Genomic DNA, 23,061 nt, shown 5'->3' on the forward strand with positions numbered 1-23,061 from the left:
GGAATCTTCTCTGACTTTATACATAGATAGCAGTTCACAGAGGAGGGAGCAACATGATGGTCAGTGGTACTTACATGTGGTTACTGTGTAGCCACAGTAAGGTGTCCATACTCACTCTCATAAGCAACTGTCATGGAACTCTCTGGGTCAGAGATACAGAGACAGAGAAACGGAGACAGAGAGAGGCAGAGACAGGGAGAGACAGAAAGACAGAGACAAAAACAGAGAGACAGAGAGTAGAAGGGCGTGGCTGGGAAGAGGAAGCAGATTAGCTGGAATGGGAAGAGGGTAATGAAGAGGGTGATAAATATAAAAGACTATGTAAATGTATGAAAATGTCATAATGAGATATGTGTAGGTAATATTTGCTAATGTAAACATTATTACAAAATGCACCAGGGAAGTACATGCTGGGGTCTACATGGGGACAGGCTTTCAGGACCCTGCTGACAACAGAAGAGGCTTATGCACCAAGTCTCCATGTAGGATGTGACTTGATTTTGCCAAGATACGAATGGAAATGCTCTGCTCTGCCTTAAAGAGCCTGTGAAGTTTGTTCATTTCTTGCTGTGGTCATTCAGGAGGCATGGACTCACTGGGAGCCTCTACCAAGATTTCTGATTGACCAGGAACGGGGTAGTTTTGTTGCCCCTGTAATGAGCACTTCAATAAAGACTTTATAAAAGCTATTGCTTGTTTTTAATTCTGCAGTTGAAAACACACTTTTTGTCTATTTTTTCAAAATGAAGAAAATGAATAGGAAAATCAATTAAACTGTAAAGAAAGCCAACAAGATATATATTGCATGTCTTGGGATAAGTGTAGCAACAGAATCACCCCAGAAAATGGCAGAATTTATTTGGCAATTTGTATGGTTGATTAGATTGTCAGAGAGAAATACTGACTTTCTGGAGTCATTCCCATTTTACGTACACTTTCACAGCCTACTGTTATTTTTAAATAATTATTGTCATGATGGGCTTGGAGAACTCTATGGAGAAGTATCTACAACTACTCTGTATAAGAAATATTTTATACACAAGGCATTCTGAGAATAAAAATGTAATAAGACAGCAGATTCCTGTAAAACAAGAGGGGATATTGATTAACCATTGTTCTTGCTCTTTAATTAGATTATGCTGCAACATTGATAGAAATATGTATATATACATATATATGTATATATATATTTATAAAAGCACTCTTGATCATATGTAGCCATATAGTGTAATTAATATGCTGTTTATTCTTCAATATGAATAGCTTTATTCATCATACAGTCATGCTTTCATGGCTGCAGTTTCCACTTCTGGATGTTAAGAATATTTGTAAATAAAACCTTGCATCTGAACATGTCTAAACAGGTTTCTTTGCCGTTTTTTCCTAAATGACATAGTAGAAAAACCATTTGCCTAAGATTTAAATGTTATTAGGAATTACAGGTTGTTCAGAAATGCTGCAACTATAGAAGAGGATTTGCAAGATCTGTGAAAATACTGCAGTGGTCCCTGCATGAGGCTTGAACACATGGGCATTAGCATCCACGAAGATCTCTGAAACCAATCCCACTGAGAGCAAACGATGACTTCCCTCACCTGACCATGGGCCTCAGATAGGACTATGGAGTGTGAGCAGGTTTAATAGTTGTTGTCTCCAAAGTACATGATTTGGAAGAAGTACATCTGTGTATGCACACATACACACACTTGCACACATACACGCACACATACAAACACTCATACACATATAAACACACAATTAGATACACTCACAGTTACACACATACACACATATATGTATTGCACATACACATATATTATGTAAAAATATGTGTTACATAACACATGATATATAATATATTGATGTATATTATGAAATATAATGTATCTTATAAATGTACTTTATGCTTATGTATAAAAGTAAAAGAGCACACGGCTAGGTTCATGTGGTCGTCGAAACAAACACTTCTCCAGTCCCAAAGCCTCTATATCTTTATATCTCAGTGAACTCCCTCCCACACAGATTGAACAACCTTCTTAAAGCACGGGGCTTTTCTTGGGGCTTTACACCTCTACTATCAATTATGTTTCTATACACTTGTCTATCGCGACAAACTGGAAACTAGGAAAGCAATTAGCCTTCTGTCCTCTTGGACAGCTGCGTGCCACCCCTTCTCAGCACTTAATATCATCAGCTGTCTTGGTCTCTTTCTGCTTGTGGAACTACACCCACACTCAAAACTGTTTATGCTGTAGACTAGAATGTACGTGTGAGAGAGAATGTGTGTGTGTACGCACATGAGTGTGTGCCTGTGTGCGAGAGAGAGAGAGAGAGAGAGAGAGAGAGAGAGAGAGAGAGAGAGAGAGAGAGAGAGAGATGTTTTTCTTCCTGATATGGGAGACCTCACTTTACATTTTTCAGGTCCACCAATTTCACTGCAAAATTCTGCTTTTTAAAAAAAATGAATAATATTCAGTTGTGTACATTAGCACATTTTCATGAACCATTTGTGTATCAATAGCATCTAAGTTGAATCTGTATATTCCACTCCTGGTTTATACCAAGAGGATTTTATACTCAACCATACAGATGATTATGCATTCATTCTTACTGGTGATTTATTTACCAGAGAAGGGAGAAGGAGCCAAGCTAGAGGCTTTTCTTGGTGTTTGTGTGTGTGTGTGTGTATGTGTGTGTGTCTGTGTATGCATGTGTGTCTGTCTGTCTGTGTGTGTCTCTGTGTGTGTGTCTGTGCCCACACATGCATGTGTTTCTGAAAGTAATACAAGACATTTATTACTTACATACTTAGAAACAAGAATCCATAAAAATGTGTATACACTTACAATGACAATGTCAGCAACATTTATTATTTTTTACTTGAAAAGATTTATGGATGATCCCATAACTTCCTGATGAAGGAGGGTTATTGGCATTCTTATTTTTGGCAAGTGAGAGAGTGGTCTATGTGGAGTCTCTCTTGGAGAAACATGCTGGTTCTCTTCCTTATTATCATCTCCTTCTACAGGAACTCCAGAAAACCTGCCTCATCACAGAAACCAAAGAGAAAACAAGAGGCCTAGTATTTGGTTCCAATAGGCCCCACATTATACTTCTCTGTGTCCAGACACCTGCTGTCCTTATTCTAGCACAAGGAAAACATAAATATAGTTAAGGACTCGTGAAGATTCAAAGGGATCATATCCATTAAGCTTTTAGCTCAGCGCCTGCCATGTAGCAAATTCTTAATAAGTGGTGTTTAATGCCATCAGTTCTTGCTTCTAAGTCACCAAGAGTATTCTGAGTATGATGAACCCATGTTATTGCCACCCCGTAAGTTGAGTTTCTGTGTGGAATGAGTGATTGAAAAGGTACTGTTCCACACCTGGTTCACCACGAAGACAACGTGTTCCAGTCTGCTTTCTGTTGCTGCAGAGAACACCATGACCCAAAGCAACCTGGAGGACAGAGGCTTTATTTCATCTGATACGTCACGGAAAGCAACCTGGAGGACAGAGGCTTTACTTCATCTTACATGTCACGGCCCACTGTTGAGAGAAGTTGGGACGTTGACTCAGGTAGGAGCTTGAAGTAGAAACCATGAAGGAAGGCAACTTACTGTATTTTGCTCCTAGGTTTATGTTCTGCTCTCTTTCCAGTACAACCCAGGTGTACTGACCTAGAGATAGTAACAACCGCAGTGGACTTGACCCTCATAACACCAGCTAATGATTTAAAAAAAAAACTGCCCAAAAGATGTGCTACATGCCAATCTGATTGAGGCCATTCTGCAGTTGGCATTATTTTCTGCGGTGTGTTAAGCTGCTATGTGAGGTTAGTCATCGTACCATGTGAGAGTCACTGATACCCTGACACGGAATTCTGAAACGCATTCACACAGGGTGTTTTCCCTGTCTATAACTTTCTGCTCTCCACCTCAGCCCATTCATCCACCCGCTTTGCAAGAAGGCCACGTGGGGTAGAGTGCAGGGATGCAACATTTGCTATTCTAACTCTACCTCGCTTTTCTCACACCTCTCCCTTCTTGTAGCTAAAAGAAAGATACGAATGCCTCCTAGTTGCTAGTTTATACTCAGCCCTGAATGCAGTAGTACATGTAAGATGCTTTGACCAACACCTGACAGATGGTCAACACTCATTTTGCAAATACTTATTATTTGTAACATCTTAAACATTGACTGTGAGCTGATATATTTGTGTTTAGGATTCAAAGAAACAAGGTTGCAATCCACAAAGCACAGGAAAAGGTTGCAATCCACTGAGCCTTCCCAGGAAAAGGGTCTTCTGGAGGGTCCAGCCTATTAGCATGCAGAATGACACAAGGAGGCAGTAGACGTTAACCCACTGATAGAATATTGGAGGAGGGCTATCAGTATTACTTCTAGTTATAAGAGAAAGGTCTAGAATCTAAAAAATATTTTAGTCATACCATTAGAGAAACATTTGGACCCACGTTTCTGGCTGTGAACTTCACACGTTTTACTATGTTATTTTATTCTTAATTAGTTTTTTTTCCTGCATTTATCTGGTTTGGTTGACTTTCTTTACCTAAAATATCGGAAATGAAGAGACTCTTATGGAAGAGCAACCGGTCTAACAATCTGTAGTCCCATATCCAGGATGCAGTAATCACCTTTGGAAAGGACAGCGGAACCTCAGGCTGCCCCCATTTTTTCCCCAGACGTTCACATTCTTTGTTTCCAAGCTCCCCCCTGCATTACTGCTGTCTTCTTTTAGGATCACTCTTGTCACCATATGAGCATGCTGTAAATCACATTCCCTCTGGTTTCTGTCCTATTTTCCAGCTTCAATTTATAGCAAAGCGTCTGGAAATAGTTCACAGTGGCTGCTCCCTTCTCCTTACTGTTCACTCTCTTTTGAGCCCATTAAACTGAAGTATTTTCCCAGTCCTCAATGAAGGAGCTTGTCAAGGTCACTTTCAAAATGTCTGTGGTCACTTCAATAGGCATCTCTTGGGCTTTATGTCACAAGATGGTGTTAAATGCATGAACATGTGACTGAGGGATTGAAACCTCTGGAGTGCCCAGAGACTTCTTGGCTTAACTCTGACCTGTTCAACTTACGTGAAAGTATGATGCCATCCAACAAAGTCAGAGCATCTGAGGGGCTAGAGAGGGAGCCTCCTGATTCAGGAGGATTAGGTTGCACACAGCTTTTATAGAATAAGAATCTGGACGGTCCATCTATGTCAGAAAGACAAAGCTTGTAAACAAGACACTTGCTGGAAGTTTCATTGTCTTCTCTTCAAGTCACAGAGTTCATCTTCTGGGTTTGCCTCTGGTCTTCCCTCGATGAAACTGAAATGCCAAAAGAACACCAATGAACCAGAGTGAGTTTACATGGTGTTTCTAGAGTAGCTATGTGATGGCCTATTTTTGAGAATCATTGTACAGCTGGTTTTGCAAATGAGTGCTTCTATTTAACTTTCAGAAGGATTCTTGTCTCTATCCTAAGAAGTGTCTTAATTAGTATTTTTTACTGTAATAAGACATTCTGATGATAAGTAACTTTGGGGTAGTTTTGGATAGTTTTGTGTCAACTTGACACAAGCTGAAGTCATCTGAGAGGAGGGAACCTCAATTGAGAGAATGCCTCTGTAAGATCAGGCTGTGGGCAAACCTGTAGGGCATTTTCTTATTTAGTGATTGATGGGGGAGGCCTCAACCTATTGTGGGTGGTACTATCCCTGGGCTCGTGGTCCCAGGTTCTCTGAGAAAGCAAGATGAGCAAGCCATGAGGAGCAAGTCAGCAAGCAGCACCCCTCCACGGCCTCTGCATCAGCTCCTGCCTCCAGGTTCCTGCCCTTTGAATCCTGTCCTGACTTCCTTCAGTGATGAACAGAGACAGAAACCCTAAGGCAGGAGGAAAGGGTTTATTTGGCTTACACTTCCATGTCATAGTTTGTCACTGGGATAAGAAAGGGAAGGAATTCAAGGCGAGGACTTGGAGATAGGATAAGAAGCAGATGCCACGGTAGAACAATGCTTCCTGGCTTGCATTCCCAGTTTACTTTCTTGTGCAACCCTGGACCACCTGCTCAAGGGTTACACCACCCACAGGAGGCTTGGCTCTTCCACATCAATTATAAATCAAGAAAATACCCCCACAGAATTGCCTCCAGGCATTCTGAATATTCTCAGTTGAGGGTCTTCTTCCAAGAGGATCCTAGCTGTTGTCAGGTTGACCAAGCACCTAGCCAGGACGGAATCTAAGACAATTGATCTGGTTATTCAGAACCCTGACAAAAAATCACAGTTGGGCAGTCTTGTATTTCAAATAATCAACGATTTTAGTTGCATGGACAAATATCCTTCCTTGCTTGGCCAGTTGACTTTGCAAATGGCATAGCATCTAAAAGGAAGCACCATGACCTGAATTTGCAACGGTCACTCTTGCTGACGTAGGATTCTAGAACATTCCTGAATGCAGCAGAAAGATGCCTAGTGGTGGAAATAAACATTCGGTTTGTCACAGAGAAATAGACTTTTAGTCCCACCATTGATTATATCACATGAGTAATGTTGCCACATCTGATAGAAGATAGAAGCGGAGGGTTAGAAATGAGGGAGGGCTCACTGAGTCTGGGACTTTTAAGCAGGCAGTATTGTCCACCTTCCAGTAGAGAAACTCAAATAAACGAATCTGAAAGGCTGATAAAAGCACACCTGCCTTCTGCTGTGTATTGTACGTAGTGTGGTTCCTTATTGGGCTGCATAAGAGTAACTGAATAATTCCATTTTAGTGTTCTTCAAAGTACCGGAGAAGCCTTTATGGTTTTACTGTAACTGTTTTATTTTATCCAGAATGAGTAGCTCCCAAAAGTTTGGATATACTATGCTAGTCCATAGCATAAACAAAACTGTTTTAAAAAACATGGAAAATGCTTTTTAGAAGATTTTAATAAACATGAGCATAACTTGAAAACACAAAAACATCAGGGATCGAAAAATTACATAGTAAGTATTTGGGAATTTTGCTTAACATGAAAACTTTATTTGCCACTCAAGCCAGAGAGATGGTTTTTTGGTGTTCTGTCTGAGGACTTGACTATGTAATGCAGGAAAAACAAATTCCTCCTGTGTTGAGTTATCAGGATGTGTTGTGATCTGACTTTGTCAAGAGGCAGAAGGGCTGTTATTTACTCCCAGCTTGGACATCATTGCAGTTCCTTCAAATACAGAGCTATTATTTAAATGCTTCTCTAATCATGTCATTATAATCTATGTTACCTAAAAATACTGTCAACAAAAGTGCACATCGGATGGCTGTGGGAGACACTGAATTGTAAGATTCTTTGCAACTGCCCTACAGTCTAAGAAACTCCTGCCTGGCACTGTGTATCTTTACCAAGCTTAGCTGTATTTTCTGAAGAGTACTTACTAATTTGAAAGGAAGGGCTATAGGGCATTGCTGGTTTTAAAAAAATACACAGTTGTGTTTTGCTTCAAGTCTGTACAATGACAAAGAAGTTAACAGTGTTTTTTCCCTCTGTACTTGATGGAAATATTGTTTTTTTTCTCCTGCCCTCCTTCACAACATTTAACTAGCAATTTTCTGAGAGCAGTAACTTCACACCCTGGTGTTCATGCTGTTTGTGGCTTAGCCTTAGCATAAATCCCACAGAATACACATGGTCCCTGACATCTACTTGTTCTGACTTAAAGCTTTTGACTGCATGATGTACAAAAGTGATGTTCAGTAAAGACCTTACGTGGTGGCCCGTGTTGGTTGTCAGCTTGACACACCTGCGGAGAAGTCCCAGCTGAGGCTCTGCCTTCATTGGGTAGCCTCTGTGCATGTACGAAAGGGAATTTTCATGATTTCCAACTGATGTGGGAGAGACCAACACGCTGTTTCCACTGCTGTGCCCAAGCAAATGGGCCTGGACTGCAAAAGGAAGGTAGCTAGGCAGATCAGGGGAACAACCTGGTAGCAGTGTTCTTCTGTGGTCTTTGCTTCTGTTCCTGTCTCAAGGTTTCTGCTTTGAGTCCCTGCCATGGCTTCCTTTGATGATGAACTGTAAGTTACAATCCAAATAAACCCTTTCTTCCCCAAGTTGATTTTGGCCCAAGTGTTTCATCATAGCAACAGAGACCAAACTAGGACACTATATTTGAGTTTTTAAACTTTGTTTCCCAGGCAAGCAAACTTATAAAATAAGGAACTCTTTGGTAATATTGGATAGATGTAGTGAGCTATACCTGTTAGTTGGACACATGATTGCGTGGGAGACAACTCACACTTTGCTATGGGTAGTGCCAGGATAGAGAATTAAGATAGTTAGGTATATCCATCTATTCCCAGTTTCAATTTATGTATGGTGGGTCTTTTGGGTCAGACAGTGTCATAAGTCACAGTCCACTGAATTCATATGATTGTGCAATAACTTTCTGCTCTTGCATATAAAGTCTTTAACTGGACTTTATTTTATGCTTCAGGCAAGTGCTGCTTGTCAAATTGTCCCTAGCTGTGATTAGGGCACGATATATCTCTACTCTGTCAAACAATAAGATAGCTCCAGGCATTTTCCCTGGCCTCCTTAACTGATAACTCTTGGGAAGTATGAACCTGGACAGAGGAGCACTGATTCTAAATTACAAATGTCCTTGCGAATTTTAGACTTCACAGGAATAAAAATGACTTGGCAGTCCAATCCTTAGAAGTAAGTTAGTCACTTTAAGGGAAATATTATATAATCTGGCAACGGAAGGAATGATTTAGTCAAGCTCTGTGCATTAGAACAGTGGTTTATTTGAAAGTATTTGGTGACAGGAGAAAAATCACAGCTGAAAATATAATCTACAGCTCTGCTTATAAGCAATTACAAACTGAATATTTTGAATCTGCTTTCTTTCACAGCAAAAATTACATACATTCTCTGCATAATCAATTAGGCAACTCTCCGGTATGCTCAGCTCAGTGTTTATGAAGATACCCTAATAGTCTACACTCAGGCCTGCCTATTGGGTAAAGAATGCTGTATATTAAGATTAATCCTTATTAGGGAGTCTGAGTAGTGCCTAAAGTTTGGTTTTATATAAATATTTTGACACATTAACAAATATCAAATATTTTGTCTTTGGATACACATAGACTATAGATCAAGAAGAATGAATATTCAGCCAAAAGTAAACCCTGAGAAGCACACCAAAGCCTAAATGAAATCAGGAGTAGAAATGAAAACCAGACAGCAGATCTGAGCTGTCCAGTGCACAGAGGCCCTTTTTATTTTATCTCCATGGACAATTATACCAGCTTCACCTGGGAGACATTGTACAGATCTCACACCTAGTGTTTGGCATCTAGCTTGAACCCCAGTGGATGCAGCCACTGCTCAGGATCTTTTAACTACTCCCACCTTACCTGTCTCAGGGACTCCAGTATAAAAAATCTTCGAAAACAACTATAATGATAGAATACTATGTCATGCAGAGAGATCTTCATCCAGCCACCCCTTTCCATTCAGTCTTGAATCCCTCCCCCTAAAGTCTTCTTTTACTGGTCCTATTAAACAGCAACCTCTGCAGAAAATTAATGGCTGGAATGTCTACCAGGCAATACACATGTCTAAAGAACTTTTACACTTCTTGAAAGACACTGTTTTAATAAAATAACACTAAACAATAACATAAAATAACAAATTTCAATGTTTTACATAATTGTAGGCACCTCCTTTTTATGTTTGTTTTTATTTTATTATTTATTTTATTGTATCGCCTATTCTAATTGGCTTTCATAATAAAAACCCAGAGTCAGATATAGGGGTTCATGCTGAAAGATCAGAGAAGCAGAGCAGCCAGGCACTAGTTCTTACCGCTATTGAATCCTCAGACCAAAGGGGCGATCTTGTCTCTAGGAATCCTCAGACTGAATGCCCTGAGCACCTGACTCCTCCCACATTTATATTCCTCTCTTCACCCAGCAATACCTCTTTCCTCTACCTCTCTAGTGCTGGGGTTAAAGGTGTATGATCCCAAGTGCTGGTATCAAAGGTGTGAGCTCTGTTTCTCTTTGAGACTAGATCAATGTAATGTAACCCTGGGTGGACTTGAACTCACAGAGATCAGTCTGCCTCTGTCTCCAAAGTGCTGGGATTAAAGGTGTGTGTCACCATTGCCTGACCTCTATGGCCAACTAATGTGGCTTAGCTCTGCACTCTGATCGTCAGGCAAGCTTTGTTAGATCACAAAGTATCACCACAATTTTTTTTGAGACAGGATCTCTCTGAATAGCTCTGGCTATCTTGAAACTTGTGCTATAGACGGCGTTGGCCCCAATCTCAAAGAGATGGCTGTCTCTGTCTGCCATGTGCTAGGGTTAAAGGCATGTATGTGCCAACATACCTGACTCGCATCTCTTCCTTTAAAACAATCTTTAAACAGAATGTCAATCTATGAAGCAGATGACAGCAGATGCACCACGCAGGGGCAAGAATGTCGGTTTTTGAAATGCAGCAAACACTGCATGGTTTCTGAACTGTGTAAAAGCCATCAGGCATCAAAGTAGGTGCCCTTGACTAGAGATGAGGGGAGGAGCAGGTTCTCTGGACTGACATGATTTGATTTTACATTCCAACTCTACCGTTCTCTCACCATAATTACTCTCGTGTCACTAAACAGTCCCACTGATGGTTCTCTTCATCTGTACTATGGAATTGTTATGATTTCAAGTGATAGCTACATCCAAGTGTTCATTACAACAGTCTCAGGGACTGGGGAGATGGTTCAGTGGTTGAGTGTCAGCTGCTCCGTGAGTGTATGTGCACCATGTGCATGAAGGGCCTGTGGAAGCCAGAAGAGGACATGGGGTTCCCTAGAATTCTTATAGACCAGTCTTCTGCAAGAGCAGTAAGAGCTCTTTACTGCTGAGACATCTTCTGGCCTAAACATCCTGGTTTTATTGCTTAGAATGTTTGACTTTGTAACCAGAGTGTTGTTCCTGAATCTACTACACATCACTTATTGACACACTCACTTCAGGAAGTCCAGTCCTGGGCTTTTGTGTGTCATGAATATGTATGGGAATGATATTTTCTGCGGGTGGACTTTTTGATGATCTAAATAATTATTTCTAACATATGATTAGTATGATTAGTCTCCTAATCTGCTTATTCTTTTACTTTCTCTACAGGTTAACTCAATTGCCAGACTCTAACAATAATGTAATCTGTCTGTCTGTCTGTCTCTGTGTGTGTGTGTGTGTGTGTGTGTCTGTCTGTCTGTCTCTTTCTCTTTCTCTGTGTGTGTTTCTGTCTGTCTCTCTCTCTGTATGTGTCTGTTTCTGTGTGTGTGTGTGTGTGTCTGTCTCTCTCTCCCTCCTTCTATGTCTCTCTCTCTCTCTCTCTCTCTCTCTCTCTGTGTGTGTGTGTGTGTGTGTGTGTGTGTGTGTGTGTATGTGTATGTGTGTGTACACCCATGGAGGTCAGAAGAACGCATTGTATCCCCTGGAGCTGGACTTACAAATTGTTATGAGCTACCGTGTGGTTGTTAGACACGAGACTTGGGTTCACTGTCACCTCTCCAGCTTGTTCACAGAGTTTCAAATGGCCCTTGTGAGGGTTAACATTGCATGTCAACAGGACAGTATCAAAAATCATCTTGAAGATGAGCCTTTGACAAGTCTGTGAGAGTTTCTTGATTGGGTTCATTGAAGGGAGAAGACTCATCCTAAATATAAGCAGCAATATTCACAGAGAGAGGGTGTGTAGGGGAAAGTGGGTGGGTCCTAGACAAAGGAGAGTTTAGAATGAGACTTTACTTCCCTCTGCTTCCTGGCTGTAGGCACAATGAGAACGGATGCCTCTGCTCCTGCTGTGGCATCTTCCCCTCTGTGGTGAATGACAACCTCACACTGTGAACCAGAATAAATCCTTTCTTCCTTAAATTGCCTTGTGAAGTTTCTTTCCTTCAAGAAAAGGATCAAGAAAAGTAGCTAAGATGGTGTTTGACCAAGAAAGCTGAGTTTTCTACTTCCTGATGAGCAGTGAGAATAAACCACCATAAACAAGTCAGGATCAAAGTTTGGGAAGTGATTGTGATACAAGTTTTCATTAGCTTGTTTTTTTTAACTCTAATTTGTGATATTTATATGGATGTAAAATCGAAGCAGCCAGGCATTGCAGCAGGGATGAAAGGCTGCGGCACCGTATGAAGGAGACGCAGGCTTGTCATTTCCAACTGATGTACTGAGTCCTCCAAGTCCTCTCCCTAGCTGACAGCTTTGGCTGTTCGGAGGACAGTTTCCAATTTAGATTGTAGCTTTTTTAACAATTTCGATAAAAATGCATAACATATGCTGGAGGTAATATTTATGACATATGGTGGGAAATGGGACATTTAATAGCGTTCCTTTTGAAAGAAAATTACAAGAATTTGCAATGAATTGGATAAAATGAGTGCAAACAGGAAAGCCCACAGTGACTGGGAGGGAAAAGCACGTTCCGTCCTCTGGCGCTCATTAGCCGCTGAGCTCACACAGAACACAGTCTTCCTGAGAAGCACCTCCACGGCTGAGGCTTTACCACGGTGGCCCAGTGGAACACTGGGCTGACTGGGAAAACTGCCGGTGGGTAGAACAGACTTGAAGACATGCTGTGAGTCCACAGTGTACTTAGGACTTCATTACCTTTGCCTGTTAGAAAAGGTCATTTGATTTCTGAGCCCTTCTGAAAATGTGACTGGAGAGAGAAGGTGGTTAAATGGCTGAAATCGCGCCAGTAACTGTCGTGAGATTCATGGGGTTTGTTTGCTTGCTACAATATAAGGGGACATTTCCTGTTTTATTCCACTTAAAATATTTCATGTTAGGAGATGGAAACAAGCAATGCTTTAGAAAGATACCAGGCTTTAATTCTTACTTCATGGAACAAAGGTTTTTCTGAGTACGTACACAAGTGGTGTTAACTCACTGAAAAAAATAGATGAGAAAAGTAATGAAAACTCCTTAATCTAGAGCTAACTTATAAAGAGAACTTTTCTCTTTGTGTCTGTGTGTGCACACACGCACATGTGTGCCTGCACAGGCATAGCAGGGGCTAGGTGAGAAATGATATTTCTATGTGTTTTACGATATTTCAATCATATAAAAACGTGCTTATACCTACAAACATATGTACATCTACATTACATTTCACTTGATATATTCCACTTATGAATATATTTTTAAAATTTCTTTTTCCCAATTATTCCTATTTACCTTAAACATCTAACCAGTACTATGACAAGTACTGATTTGTAACCCCCTTGTATACCACCTAGGTCTTCAACACACATTCACAGGACTGACAGCGGGCACTCAAAGTCAATGAGCATTTCCGCGCCTCTCAGCATCTTTGCGGTGCTTTCCGGACATGTGATCGTTTGCCACTCACACCAGTAACCTCTGCCACAAGTTTCACTATGGCAGCCAAGCGTGGGTAAATGTGTACGCTTGTACGCGCATGAGCAACACGACGAGAATGACTCAAGCAAGTGCAAGCTTGTTTTCCTTGCCTTCCACTTGTTTCTGTGTCTGTCTCTCAGGCTTTGATGACGCACAGATTAGAAAAGCCACAGCCTTGCTAGGGAAGCCTTTATTGGCACATTGGTAAGCAATAGTGACCGTGATACAAAGCTGCTGATTCAGGAGTTGGCTTTACATGCTGGTGACATTGCATGGGCTCCTTGAGGTAGACAGATTCCAACTGAGCATGCTTATATTCGTGTGAATCACATCTGGGAACTTACAAAAAAAAAAACCTGTGTTTGAGTCACATTTCACAATTTGTGTATCTTCATGTAGCCTCTAAAGGAGAAGAGCCTTAGACATTAATATTTTAAAAAAATCATTTTGGGGAAATCCAGGACTTAATCTTCATGACACACAGAAACCGTCTGAAGTGAGCCTTACACATCACAACTGATCTTTTGAGGATGACTTTTTATTAATTGCTATATATTGTGGGGAAACTGAGTCACAAAATAGGCTCATAAGATACTAAGGAAGTTGTCACAGTCAGGGCAGGCTGCTACAACAAAAAGACAGAATGTATGCTTCATAAATGATAGGATTCTTTTTTTACAATTCTTTAGGATAGAAGTCCATGAGGAAGGGATGAGGGTTGGTTGTCTGATGGGGGCTGCCCTCTGTTTCATGGGTGGGGCATTTTCTTCTTGAGTCCTAATAAGGCAGAAGAGGAGAATGACCTCCCTCCTACCTCCTCTATGAATATGCTAAGTTCATTTTCGGTGCTCAGCCCCCATGACCTGATGACCTCTGGAAGGTCCCAACTCCAATTCCATTGCACTGTGGATCAGATTTTAATAACAGAAATCTACAGGCCATAGTAGAAACATTTTGTGTACAGTTGGTTTGTTCCAAATCACAGTGATTCCTGGTTACGACTGCCTCTCCCCGTCTCTTGATCTCTCACTATGATTCCTGGTTATGACTGCCTCTCTCACTATTTCTCTGTTTCTGTGTCTCTGTGCCCACCAGACACAGAGACGTGTACATTAAAAGCATACGTACATCTATTCATGCACTTACAGATTAGCTCAGAGCATCCACAAAAATATACATATATATCAGAAGTCAGCATTTAATGAGTTCAAGTGTGTGTCTGTTCATGGTTTATATTTGTGCACATTTTTATGACAAAGGAACTTGCAGAGCTTTGAGAATGTTCTTGTCAATTACTGAAACTAGATATTATAAAGGAAATGCATTGGATTTTTATCTTTGCCCTGTGTTTTATCTGTGACTCACTGTGAAGGTGAATTCTCTTGCCTTTCATTAGCTGCAAGATAAAGATGTTCAAATCAGGCAGGGGCTGACATGTGCCTTCTCATGTGTAGGAGGGAATGCTGGACAGATGCTTCTCTTAGGGCTCTGTCTGCCCTCAATAGATTCAGCTAATTCAATCTGAATAATTAACTGTCTCAACAGCCTGTAAAATCCCTGGAGAAAAGATTAGATGGTGTGACCTGTCACTTGAGCCTGTAGTTCCTGTCCTCTCTGAGTTCAATTACTGACCCAGAGTCTGACAGCCCAAATGAGATCTAATCTCTATGAGTACTTATCAAACCAGGTCAGGCTAAATGGGTAAGAATGAACTATGAGTCAAACAGGTCAGGGTTTGAATAAAAATGTATAATAGGTATCTATTAAGTGCCCAATTTCAGGAAACTGTTTAACGGGTAGGTTTTAGACAGAAGAAAGCATCAGGGACTGATCTAAATATTATCCTTGCTGATGTTATCAGAATGGCACTTATGAAGAATTCACTCCTATTCCTCCAAAGCCCTATTTCCCAAACTTCTTCCCCTCTTCATTTTATTGGCTATGACTAGCAAACATATTCACTCTTCACCAAGTAGAAGGAATGTTTCCATATTTTGAGGTTGTGAGAACACTCACATTCTCTTATAATGTGTTGCCCCATTGGATATATAAATGAGATCACATCTACAGAGTAAAAAGGAGAATCAACCTATTGGTTACCTATATGACAACATCTACTGTATTCTGCTTAAAAATTGAGTAAATAAGTGACAATATTTGATATCTAGTATTTTGAAATATTGTTAACAATTTTTATATAGGTTGCTTGTAATTAATCTACCTGGGGAGTCAATAATTCCTTTCAATTGAAAACTATATTTGTATCAGCTTTGGATATTTTTTCAATAGTAAATATCCCATAATTTCCTTCCTCACCCCCTAAACTCATTTAATTGCATCTCTGCTTTTTGTTTCTCAGGTTTTTAAATCTCCATTTTGAACCAGGCTGCAAGGAAACTCTGAACTTTTCTTTCTGATTCTCTGTTGATGTTGAATGATGGAGATTAGTTTCAGTCCCACCAAGCTTCATCATTGCTCCTTCCTTGAGATTAGTTGTTTTTAATAAGACCTTTATACTGTTTTAGAAAACTCTGTAAGGCTTAGGCAACTGCCCCCTTTTTCCTTCCATACTGTCTGTTGGCTCCCAAGCCATGTCCTTAGTTAACTTGGTCATCAACTCCACGGATAATTGCATGAATTATGTTAATATTTGATGGTTTCTGTACTTTGTCCTTCCTTTCCTGGCCTCTGCCATGAAGATGACAACACAGGTACCACAAGCACTAAGGCAGAAAGCAGCCATGGAGGTCCTGACTCCCACATCTTTATCAGTGCCTCAAGGGGGGGGGAGGGAGGGGGAGGGACAACACCACTGGGGCTGGAAATCCCACTCTGATTTCTCCAAGTCCCCTCCTCTTTAGACGACAATCAAAAGTTGTTTGTGTGATGCATCGTGTTTATTGTATGGGAGAAGAGCTTAAAAGCTGCAACAAACTGTGGTCATCTCCTAATGTAATAAGACACTGTCAATCAAGTGTAGCTGTCGCCTCCGTGTGGACCTTCTCTGTTCGCTGTGGCTTGAGTTCTCCACCATGGTGATTCAGACCCCAGGCCTCCTATCTCTCTGAAATTCCTCCCAATTTTCATTCATTTGTGGCCTCAGTTCTCACTGGCATTTAGAAGAATGGAAAGCACTTGGTCTTGTACTTTTCTAGTTGACACTCTGATGCTTATTTTGGAAACACTGAGAACAAACTCTGAGGAGTTTTCCCAGGAGTAAGAGGAATGCCGTGTCAAATCTAATTACTGAGTTATTGGATGCACAGATCATGTAAGATTCCATATCACTGTTCCCTGCTCACCTATCAAATGTCCCTAAGTCTCGACTTTACCATGTATCTTAATATGCCTTGATTTCCACATGTAATTTTCCCTAACTTTCCATGCATTCTGCGTGTGTCCTTTCAGACATTCAGGCACTACACACGCATTTCATTAGGTTTTCCATTAGATGTGCTTGATTTTGTCATCTGTGATATGAATAATGCTCTAGCAGGGTTATGAACAAAGCATAGTGGGAAGGATTTTCCCTTAGACATCTTTGCTCTTGTATAATAAGGCCATACTAATGAGGACTTTAGTAGCCTTTTATTATCTAAATGTTTTTGTATGCCTACAGTATCAGCTCCTAGAAGGATTATATATCAGAAATGAGTCTTTTCTGATTATTTACAGGAAAAAACATATCAGACAATGGGAAAAAAATCTCTAAATAGTTGATTCTTAAACGTGAACAACTTGCTTTATGACACAGACCAAGTCAATTAAGTTCTTTGCTCCTGTTTTCTCATTTGTTAAATAAGGACTTAGCCAAATAACCAGTGGCATCCTTTCTGCCCTAACCATTCATATCCCAACCACATTTGTGGCATCTGCCCTCCCAGATGCTCAGGAAAGAATATTTAACACCCATTCCAAACAGATATGAGATTTGGTCTCCTCAGGTCACAGAAACTTCGGAGCACACTGGATTAGACTTGTTGAACTCCCACAGTCAGAAATCCTTACAGGATCTGTAACAAACTGTCTCAGACAGCTTTCTATGTTGAGATCTGGGTGCTAGAGAAGGCAGCAAGAACACAAAGCATTCCTCTTCATAGCTGGAAAAGCACTGGCCAGGTACAGACACAGCCCTGTGGCTGGGGGAATTTTTAAAGGTGGGTGATCAACCTGAACAGGACTGAGCTAGACCTGCCCTGGGTTCAAGGCAACATCTTTCCCTGCAGAGACCCCACTGCTTTTACTCGTTTTGTATATTTCACTCATCATGTGAACTTTGTAGAGGCAAGTTACATTTCCCTACAAATGTTTGAAGTGAACACAACACGGCGAGACAGATTATGTACCATAGCGTTTCTGTTATTATAAATGAAAGCCTGACCTTTCTCTTACAAATGGACAAGTGACCATTTAGGAAAACAATTGAATCAGATGCCCATCTTTGCTTCCAAGATGCCAGGGGTTCTTCTGTCTGACGTGAGAACTGAGATGAGGGCCAGACATGCAGGCACACTGACTCCAGCTTCTCCTATAATACATTAGTAAACAAACAGCCCGCTACTGAGACAGGAAACATAAAGGTAGAAGAGATTTTCTAGTATTTTACATATACAGAGAAGGGACTTACTTATCTTTGTGCATTTTTTATAAAATCTGTCCATCGAAATGGACTTGAGTCATCAAGGGGTCTTGATTCGGTAATGGTGGCTGACCTGTAAGGTATGATTTCCCAAGATTCTGGTGGTCACAGTGGTTAGTCCTCTAGCTAACAACTCTCAGAAACCCTTAGAGCAATGATTTTCAGCATCCCTAATCCTGTAATACTTTAATAATTTCCTCATGTTGAGGTGACTCCCAACCATAAAATTATTTCAGTGCTACTTCATAGTTGCAATTTTGCCACTGTTATGAATAGTAATGTAATGAAAATATCTGCATTTTCTGATGCTCCTTGGTGACCCCTGTGAAAAGGTCTTTTGACACTCCCCCCAAAGAGGTCTCAACCCACAGCTTGAGAACCACTACCTTAGACTATTACTACCCCAAAGATGACAGTGTTCAGATCATATAGACCTTATTTCAGATTATGACCAAAAAGACTGTGGCAGATCTGGTGGGTGTCATGTAATTTGGGTGAAAAAGTCTTTTAACTGTAACTGGATATGAAACTGAGATGAAACAGAGGAAGTACACAAATCCTGAGGTACTGACTGGGGACAATTTGATCACAAATTGACCAAAACCTGGAATGTGGGAAAAGACTCACAGCCAGAGAGCATAAATTGCCAGTCAGGGAGGATCTGGGACAAAGTTAACAGAGTTTGGGTGTAGACATGAGAAGTGTGGAGGAGCAAAGGGCAAACCAAACAGTCAGCCCGACCTAAGGCTGAGAGCTAGATCTGTCCTGTTTCCTAAGGCTTGCTCCTCTGGTCTCTCAGCATGTCCATTTAAAGAGCTAGCGTTTCTTTCTTTCTTTTTTGTTTTTGTTTTACGAGACAGGGTTTCTCTGTATTGTTTTGGAGGCTGTCCAGCCCGGCCTCGAACTCACAGAGATCCGCCTGCCTCTGCCTCCCGAGTGCTGGGATTAAAGGCATGCGCCACCACCGCGCGGCTTACAGTAGCATTCCTAGGTACTGTTGTGGGATCCCTGGACACTAGGTAGAGCCATGTTCATCAGTAGAAATGCAGTTGGAGTCTGAGTGACAGAAGTGTCTGATCAGGAACATGGTTTTATGAAGCATAACGTGAAGTTCCCCTCAAAGGACAGAATTACTGTAAAGATAAAATGCAATATGTATTGTAGAACAATAGCCATAAAAAGCAGAACACAAAAAGTAGCAAAAGCAGACAACAAAAATCAAAGAAATGAAAATGATCAACACAAGGTCCAATTGTTTGAGCAGAGAATGAGTGAAGCTATATGTGCTGTCTTATGAACAGTGAATTTTTCATCTTTAGACTATAAATTATGTGTGGGACAAGGAAATCATGTGTGTAGCTAAAGTCTAATAAGAAGTTGGAAGTTGTACCACAAACCTGAAATCCTAGAGTTTGAGAGTCTGAGAGACAGTAGACTTGCAAGTTTGAGGCTAGTTTATACATTGTGCAAGTATTGCACTCCTGATTGAATATAATTTTACACCTCTCAGAATATGACAGTGAGTGGCACTTCTGTAAGCTCTGGTCCTCCTGCTCACGGGCCTTTAACTCTGAGGATGAAATGATGTTCAGTATTGAGCAGCAGTCACATAAATTTAACAATGTGAATGAATGCATTTTCTGTTGAGCAGATGAGCATAGTAAGTGGAAGCAATAAGCTAGTGTCTGGATGGGACCACAAAGAAGTAAGAAGTTTTGACCCAACAAGGAAGACATGGGAGAACAGGAAAAAAGATGGAAATGAAAAATAACCAAGCAAACAAAATATTGCACACACTACTTCTCGTGAAAAAAAGATTTTAAGAACAAGGTAGCCAAACTTGCAAAGACTCTGAAGAGCACAGAGTCACAGGTGAGACCCACAGATTCTCAGAGATTTAGGGCAGGAGCGCGATTCAATGCTGAAGAGAGAATGGAAGACGAGCAATGAGGGTCAAAGCCTGTCCCCCACACTAACCAGAACAGTTGATGAAAGCAGAGGTAGTAGCGTGAGCTGGTGTAGGGCCCTCACAGAGGCCAGCATTTCGTTTCTCCCTCAATGTTAAAATTAGGGAATTAAGGTGGTAGGCCAACAGAAAGAAGTGGAGAGTAAATGAGGCTCACGCCCAACACGAAAACCTTGAAGTAAGGTCACCAACGACAGAGGCAAAGGGAATGAGAACCATGGTGGAAAGACACCAGATTCACTCTAGAAAAAGAGTGTGGAGTAAGAAGGGGAAATGGAAGAGAACTTCACTATGCCAGAAGAAAAACTTGGGTGCATCGTATCACATAAAAAACGTTATAGTCAGTGTCACTAGAGAGTTCTGAAGGTCAGTCTCCCATGTGTGTTGGAGAGGCTCCAGCTAGGGATGAGCTGAGAGTGATGTAGTAGGGTTAACGGTAAAGGTCCCCATGACATTTAAAACATATTTTCAGACGCCCAGAGTATCCCTTTGGAGTTCTTGATTATCTTCACGTTTTAATATCATAATTACTGTGTGTGGATGCTCTATTTAAAATGTTAATTATTGAAGCTCAGAGGAAACTGATTCCTATGCATCTGTACTTTCATACAATATAAATTTAGAACTTGAACTATTTTTATATTATCTTGTTAGTCATGGAAACACAGCTGAGAGTCTATTTGGACTTGTAGATTCATTTTTCAATAGGCTTTTAGAGATAATCTTCATTTTTTAAAAGAAGCCTTGTCACTGAATATGCATTTATCTGAAATAAATCAAATTGCTTCTGGTGGAGTGAGATGGTTCAGATGGTTTTCACAAGCATATTTTAACAGCTAAAGTGTATCCTGCAAAGTAAAGGATTTTTATCAGATTCTTTCATGAATGTCATTTCTCACCACCATAAGACCTAGAACATTTAAGTCTTGGAGGTTCTCTTTGTTTCTCTTGGTGTGTTCCAATGCCCATATGCCCACCCAGTCATCTTCAGTAAAACTTCCTCACTGCAAAGTGTATGCCCTGGTTAGTTAATAGCTTGGCCTGGTTCACCAAGCATCCCACAGCCAGGCAAAGTTCCATCAGGAAAATCGACAGCTGTTCTTGGAAGATACAGCGTGTGCTTACAGTAGTAAGTGTCTTGGTATATTTATGATAGAGTGTAGTATCCTTTAAAGTTACTAAGTGTTTCCTACAATCATTTGGAAAAGAAAGGTGTTCAGTGAATAGTGAGATCTATTGTTCTCTCTGTGTGTGTGGTATACATGCATGTCCACATGTGCCGAAACAAGAGAAGGATATCAGGTGTCTTTTCCTATCACTCTTTGCCTTATTCCCTTGAGACAGGGTCTCTCACTAACCCTGAAGCTGGGCTGTCAATCAGTAAGCCCCAGCCATCCTTCTGTCTTGACCATGCTGTGGTTATACATATCCCAGGCCCTGTGTGGCTTTTTACATGACTTCTGGGGACATAGGTTCTTACACTTGCATGGGAAGCGATTTTACTTGCTGAGCCCTCTCTCCAGCCCCTACTTCATTTTATTGAGACAGAACTCTGAATATAGCCCTGGCTCGTCTTTCTTTAGAAACAATTTTAATGAAAAAATTTTAAATTTATGGGGGGGAGGGTTTAACATAGTATGAGTGTGCAGATCAGAGACTAGTCTGAACAACTTGGGCAGTTGCAACAGAGTGGACATTGAAGCCTAGCTTAAATGATGTCCAAACCTTTGTTCCCACTAGAAGATAAAAAGAAACAATGGAATCTTGAAATTCGCAGGCAAATGGATGGAATTAGTAGAAACCATCCTGAGTAAGGTAACCCAGTCACAAAAAGACAAACATGGTATGTACTCACTCATATATGGATTTTAGACATAGAGCAAAGGATTACCAGACGACAATCTACACCGCCAGAGAAGTTAGGAAACAAGGAGGACCCTAAGAGAGACATACATGGTCCCCTGGAGAAGAAAAAAGGGCCAAGATCTCCTGAGCTAATTAGGAGCATGGGGGAGGGGAGAGGGAGTTAGGAAAAAGAGAAGAGGAGAGGAGGGGAGAGGAAGACATGAGAGAACAGGAAGATCAAGTAGGGAGAAGAATAGAGGGGAGTAAGAAAAGAGATACTTTAATAGAGGGAGCCGCTATAGGTTTTAAGAGAAATCTGGAACTAGGGAAATGTCCAGAGATCTACAAGGATGACCTCAGCTAAAAATCTAAGCAATAGTGGAGAGGCTACCTTAAATGCCCGTCTCTGATAATGAAATCAATAGCTACTTTATATGCCATCCTAGAGCCTTCATCCAGTAGCTGATGGAAGCAGAAGCAGACACCCACAGCAAAATACTGAGATGAACTCCTGGAATTCAGTTGCAGAGAGGGAGGAGTGATGAGCAAAGGCTAGAGAAACCCACAGAAACAGCTGACCTGAACAAGGAGAGCTCATGGACCCCAGACTGACAGCTGGGAAACTAGCATAGGACTGATCCAGACCCCCTGAACGTGGGTATCAGTTAGGAGGCCTGGGCAATCTATGGGGCCTCTGGTAGTGGATCAGTATTTATCCCTATTATATGAATGGACTTTGGGAGCCCATTCCACAGAGAGGAATACTCTCTCAGCCTAGATACATGTAAGAGGGCCTAGGTCCTGCTCCAAATGATATAACAGACTTTGAAGACCCCTGTGAAAGGCCTCACCCTCCCTGGGGAGCAGAAAGGGGGTGGGATAGGGGGTTGATGGGGGTCAGGGTCAGGGACAAAGAAGAGGAAAAGGGAACTGGGATTGACATGTAAAACAAGCTTGTTTCTAATTAAGAAAAAGAATAAGACAAAAAGAAGAAGAAGAAGAAGAAGAAGAAGAAGAAGAAGAAGAAGAAGAAGAAGAAGAAGAAGAAGAAGAAGAAGAAGAAGAAGAAGAAGAAGAAGAAGAAGAAGAGCTATGGGCCATGGTCTGAACGGGGATCTCTCTCTCCAACATGCTAATGAGGACAGTGGTTGTGACTCAGGTATCATGGGTTCTTTGAGCTTCTGTTTGG

Source organism: Mesocricetus auratus, unplaced genomic scaffold, assembly GCF_017639785.1.
Source record: "Mesocricetus auratus isolate SY011 unplaced genomic scaffold, BCM_Maur_2.0 Super-Scaffold_100011, whole genome shotgun sequence".
In the NCBI taxonomy this organism is placed as follows: domain Eukaryota; kingdom Metazoa; phylum Chordata; class Mammalia; order Rodentia; family Cricetidae; genus Mesocricetus; species Mesocricetus auratus.